Source organism: Paralichthys olivaceus, chromosome 5 (genome assembly GCF_024713975.1).
Source record: "Paralichthys olivaceus isolate ysfri-2021 chromosome 5, ASM2471397v2, whole genome shotgun sequence".
Lineage (NCBI taxonomy): Eukaryota > Metazoa > Chordata > Actinopteri > Pleuronectiformes > Paralichthyidae > Paralichthys > Paralichthys olivaceus.
In genome coordinates this window covers 22,358,233-22,364,232 of record NC_091097.1, presented here as the reverse complement: position 1 = coordinate 22,364,232, position 6,000 = coordinate 22,358,233, and the positions used below count along the sequence as shown (strand labels likewise).

At 42.8% G+C, this 6,000-nt stretch overlaps 3 non-coding genes across 3 annotated transcripts; all 3 read right to left on the bottom strand.

Moving 5' to 3' along the window:
* Positions 1-4,412: 4,412 nt before the first annotated feature.
* On the bottom strand, positions 4,413-4,531 carry LOC138408732 (5S ribosomal RNA). The gene has a single exon (XR_011242051.1). It is a non-coding gene; the product is annotated as a 5S ribosomal RNA (ribosomal RNA).
* Positions 4,532-5,021: 490 nt separating this feature from the next.
* LOC138408682 (5S ribosomal RNA) lies at positions 5,022-5,140 on the bottom strand. The gene has a single exon (XR_011242001.1). It is a non-coding gene; the product is annotated as a 5S ribosomal RNA (ribosomal RNA).
* Positions 5,141-5,630: 490 nt separating this feature from the next.
* LOC138407968 (5S ribosomal RNA) lies at positions 5,631-5,749 on the bottom strand. Its single transcript, XR_011241286.1, has one exon. It is a non-coding gene; the product is annotated as a 5S ribosomal RNA (ribosomal RNA).
* Between the last annotated feature and the right edge of the window lie 251 nt (positions 5,750-6,000).

Below are 6,000 nucleotides of genomic sequence, written 5' to 3'. Positions count from 1 at the left end.
ACTCCTAACACCTTCATGTATTCGTTGTTCTCTTTTAGTCTTTTTACTTCTTCCCCTACTCTGCTCTCTCCTATGCACATGATTTCTGATTTTTCTATATTTAATTTTGCTCCTGATGCCCTACCAAATAGTTCTACACTTTCTAACGTCTCTGCTACGCTTTCCTTGTCTACCACTGTCACCGTTGTGTCGTCTGCATATTGGTATAACGTGCTCACCTGTCCACCCGGTAGTTCTATGCCCTTTATTTTCTTATTTTGTAATATTAATGCCGCTAACGGCTCTGCGGACAATGCGTACAGGAGAGCTGACAACGGTCATCCCTGTCTTACTGATCTTTCTATTCTAAATTCATTTGTGATTATTCCATTAATTTTTACCTTGCTTGCTGCTTTCTCATACATTGTCCTAATCCTCCCTATCATCTTATTTCCAAAACCTGCTTTCCCTAATACTTTATATAGATAACTGTGGTCTACTCTGTCGAATGCTTTGTTTTGATCTATGCTTAGTACTATCCCTTTCCTGTTCTCTTTCATGTATGTTATTGTGTCTCTGATGCTGCTTATAGTGTCTGCTATGTCCCTACCTGGTATGCTATATGCTTGTGTGCTCCCAACCACCGTCCCTATAACTTTCTTTATCCTGTTTGCTAATACCTTTGCTAAGATTTTATAGTCGCCATTTAACATTGTCAGTGGTCTATAATTTTCTAAATTATCCCTGCTCCCTTTTTTGTGAATTATGCTTACTAGCCCTGTTGTCATGCTTTGCGGTATCTTTCCCTTTTCTTCTATCCATTTATATAACTTCTCTAATACTGGTGTTAATTCTTCTCTAAACTCTATGTAGAATTCTCCTATTAAGCCGTCTGTTCCTGGACTTTTATTTCTCCCTAACCCGCTTATTGCTGTCTCTATCTCCTCTCTACTTATCTCTCCCTCACACATCTCTCTGTCATTCTCGCTTATCCTATTCTTTATTTTCTCAATCACTTGTCTGCTACTCTCATTGTCTACCTCTTCTTTCTTGTACAGCTCTCTGTAAAATTCTTCTACTCTCTCTACTATTCCAGCTATGTCTTTTATCTTCTCTCCTCTCTTTCCCTCCACTTGTTCAATGTAGTTGTTTTTCTGCCTTGTTTTCTCTAGCCCTAGGAAATATCCTGTACATTTCTCTCCCTCTATGGTGTATCTTGCTCTGCTTCTGATGATTGCTCCTTGGCATTTTCCCTGTTCTATTTCTTTTAGTTCATTTTTTTTTTTAATGTACTCTTTTGTGTCATAATTTTCCTCTTTTTCAGCTTTCTCTTCCTCTCTTTCTATCTCCCTCACTAACCATTTTTCTCTCTCTTTCCCTTTCTTGCTCTTGTTCCTACCATATTTTTTGCTTATTTCTTTTATTCCTTCTTTTAATTTTTCCCACCACCGCCCTATATCCTCCTCATACATTCTCTCATTCATCTCCCATTTTATGTATTCTCTCACACCTTCTTTATATTTTTTTTCCTTAAGTAGCTCTCCATTCAAACACCACACCCCACCTCCTCTTGTCTTTGTTTCTTGCCCTAGCGTGAATTTTAGCATCATGTGATCGCTGAGTGTTGTTATTTTGTACTGTATTTCACCTATTGTTTCTGCTAATTTTTTTGTACTTAACACTAAGTCTATTCTGCTTTGTTTTAGTTCTCCCTTCACCACTTGTTTCCTCGAAAATACTTTTGCCTCTGGGTTTCTTTCCCTCCACACATCACACAGTTTTTTCTCTCTTTTTATCTTTTGTAATGCCCCTCTTGATGAGTCGTTTTTAAATTTCATTTTCCCAGAGACATCTAATTTTCCACACCATACATTGAAATCGCCTACTATTAAGCTGTTGCTTTCACACATTACTCCCATTTGTTCGAACATCATCCTTCTCTCCTTCTCTGTGTTTGCTGCATGTATATTTATGAGTTTTATTTCTTCATTCATATGTTTAAATTTAATCGCTATCAGCCTCCCTTCACCATCGTTCTCACACATCTTCACCTTCCCCACCGCTCCTTTTTTCACTAATATAGCTACTCCCCTAGCTTTCCCATCACCATTATTTGAGTATATTTCCCCTGTCCATTCTTTCTTTACTTCAATCATGCATCTTTCATCCCAGTGTGTCTCTTGGATACATATTATATCATACTCACTCAGGTTATATATGTGTTGTCTTTTCCACCTTTTGTTCAGCCCTCTTGCGTTTATCGTTAAGATCGTTATCATAAGTATTGTTATGTTCATTTGTTTTTGCTTTTGCTTTTCTTGTACTGTCTCTGTTGCCTCTGAGGGTTTTGTCTCTTTCTTAGTTGCATTATTTGGGTCATTAAGTCCATGTCCATGTCTTGATCATTTGTTTTCTTATCTGCTTCCTCTCCTTCTATGTGTGTTTGTGCTTTCTTCTCTCCGCTCACTCCGTCCTTTTCCGCTGCAGCCTCGTTCTCCTTCACCGCTGTTGCGTTCACCGCTGCTATCTTCATCACCGCTGTTGCCACCGTCACCGCCGTTGTCACCGTCTTCGCTTCCTTCTCCGTCTCCGCTGCTGTCTGCTTCGTCGCTTCTGACTCCGTCGCCGCTGTTGTCACCTTCTCCGTCGTTGTCACCGTCCCCGTTGTCGTCACCGTCCCCGTTGTCTTCTCTTTCTCCGCTGCTGTCTCGTTCACCGCTGCTAACTCCGTCCCCGCTGCTCCCTTCGTCTCCGCCGCTGACATCATGATCGCCTCTGTCATCTCCATCTCCTCCGCTGCTCCGCGCTCCCCGTCGCTGCCATCCGAGTCCTCACTCCCCGCCTCTCCCTCGCTTTCTTCCTCCTCCGTGTCTCCTTCTATTCCTTCTATCTCCATGGTGTTCTCTTTCCCGTCTTTGGGTCCGTTCTTTTCTCTTGTCCTGTCCATTTGGCTTCCGCATTCCCTTGCGTAGTGCCCCTGAACTCCGCATCTGTGACACTGAAACTCTGGGCACTCTCTCAGGATGTGCCCTGGCTGCATGCACATCCTGCAGACTTTTGTTTGTTTGTCGTGAATTACTCTGAAATACTCCGTTCCGAGGGCTGTGTTAAATTTTGTCGAGTATGGGAGGGACTGGATCTGATCGTTGAATTTCACTTTTAGGAATCTTGTCCCGTCTGCCACTTGCGTTCCCGGCCACATCCGTCTCCTTATTGCTGTGACTGCTGTCACCCCCCATCCACTCAGCTTCTCCAATATTTCCTGGTCCTCTATGTAGTATGGCAGGTTCAGGAAGGAGACCACCAACTCGTCGTTACATAGCTCTCTGGCGTGGACTCTTGTCTCCCCGATCCGGAATCCCTCCATCAGCCTCTCTTTCCCTTTCGGATGGCTCATTGTCATCTCGTGTTTCCTGGGATTTATGTATCGGCATGCCACCAGTCCTCCGCACAGCTCGCGCACGCACCGCATCAGCGTCATGGTGCTTACTTCCTCCTCTCCGTCTATTTCTACACTCACGGTGAGTTTCTTCCCTTCCCTCTCCGTGTCGTTTAATTCTCTGTTCTTCTTTCCTTCATTTTCTTGTCCGCTGTCTGTCTCATTCATCGTTTTTCCGTTCCGTGTTGTCGCCGTGAGGTCCGTCATGATTTTTTTTTTAAACATAAAGCGCTCCAAAGTGGAGGATTAGAAGAGGGAGGGGGAAAACAAACTTAAATAGATTCCCCCAGACAGTGCGACACTGTTGGGGGGGGGGTATCTCTCAGTCCTTTGCTGTATTTTAATTCTATTATCTCATTTAAATGTTCAGTAGATAAAGAAAAAAGGGGGAAAAAAGGAGAGCGGAGCTGAGTCACCCGTGGTGCTCAACGTCCGTCGATTTCAAAAAAGATACCTGCTGATCCGTCACGCATGCGCTGTGTTCAGGGTGGTATGGCCGTAAGCGATTAACTCCACCCACAATACCTCCTTTATACATGTGAATCATCACCATCATCAATGGTTCTTCTGTTGCTTTGCAACCATAGCATCTTGATGTGTGGGTGGGCGGGAGGGTCAATTGTTCCAAAATCAATCTCAAGGTGCAATTTTGTCATATCGTTGCAAGAAAAAAATCATTACAATTTTCAAAAATGACCTTCAGCAATATTGTCAGTGTTTCATATCCAGTTGTTTCCCTGATGCAGAGTAAACTCCCTGCTCTTTCATCGCTCTCTCCAAATAAGACAATTTGAAAATGATATGTTAATAAAACATGAATAAAGTAGTGTTTTGATTAGAAACAAATCTGATGAATGCTCACTTTCACCTTTCAGTGATGATGTGAGGGTTCCATATTCTTTTTTCCTTTGATGAACAGTCTTTCCTGCTCTTTCCAAGAGGTGTCTCCTCTGAAGCAGCAGCAACAGCGCCCTCTGCAAAGAAAAGTCTAAAAAGCTTACAGCACCTGGTATTCCCAGGCGGTCTCCCATTCAAGTACTAACCTGGCCCCACCCTGCTTAGCTTCCAAGATCGGACGAGATCGGGCGTGTTCAGGGTGGTATGGCCGTAAGCGATTAACTCCACCCACAATACCTCCTTTATACATGTGAATCATCACCATCATCAATGGTTCTTCTGTTGCTTTGCAACCATAGCATCTTGAGGTGTGGGTGGGCGGGAGGGTCAATTGTTCCAAAATCAATCTCAAGGTGCAATTTTGTCATATCGTTGCAAGAAAAAAATCATTACAATTTTCAAAAATGACCTTCAGCAATATTGTCAGTGTTTCATATCCCGTTGTTTCCCTGATGCAGAGTAAACTCCCTGCTCTTTCATCGCTCTCTCCAAATAAGACAATTTGAAAATGATATGTTAATAAAACATGAATAAAGTAGTGTTTTGATTAGAAACAAATCTGATGAATGCTCACTTTCACCTTTCAGTGATGATGTGAGGGTTCCATATTCTTTTTTCCTTTGATGAACAGTCTTTCCTGCTCTTTCCAAGAGGTGTCTCCTCTGAAGCAGCAGCAACAGCGCCCTCTGCAAAGAAAAGTCCAAAAAGCTTACAGCACCTGGTATTCCCAGGCAGTCTCCCATTCAAGTACTAACCAGGCCCGACCCTGCTTAGCTTCCGAGATCGGACGAGATCGGGCGTGTTCAGGGTGGTATGGCCGTAAGCGATTAACTCCACCCACAATACCTCCTTTATACATGTGAATCATCACCATCATCAATGGTTCTTCTGTTGCTTTGCAACCATAGGATCTTGAGGTGTGGGTTGGCGGGAGGGTCAATTGTTCCAAAATCAATCTCAAGGTGCAATTTTGTCATATCGTTGCAAGAAAAAAATCATTACAATTTTCAAAAATGACCTTCAGCAATATTGTCAGTGTTTCATATCCAGTTGTTTCCCTGATGCAGAGTAAACTCCCTGCTCTCTCATCGCTCTCTCCAAATAAGACAATTTGAAAATGATATGTTAATAAAACATGAATAAAGTAGTGTTTTGATTAGAAACAAATCTGATGAATGCTCACTTTCACCTTTCAGTGATGATGTGAGGGTTCCATATTCTTTTTTCCTTTGATGAACAGTCTTTCCTGCTCTTTCCAAGAGGTGTCTCCTCTGAAGCAGCAGCAACAGCGCCCTCTGCAAAGAAAAGTCTAAAAAGCTTACAGCACCTGGTATTCCCAGGCGGTCTCCCATTCAAGTACTAACCAGGCCCGACCCTGCTTAGCTTCCGAGATCGGACGAGATCGGGCGTGTTCAGGGTGGTATGGCCGTAAGCGATTAACTCCACCCACAATACCTCCTTTATACATGTGAATCATCACCATCATCAATGGTTCTTCTGTTGCTTTGCAACCATAGGATCTTGAGGTGTGGGTGGGCGGGAGGGTCAATTGTTCCAAAATCAATCTCAAGGTGCAATTTTGTCATATCGTTGCAAGAAAAAAATCATTACAATTTTCAAAAATGACCTTCAGCAATATTGTCAGTGTTTCATATCCAGTTGTTTCCCTGATGCAGAGTAAACTC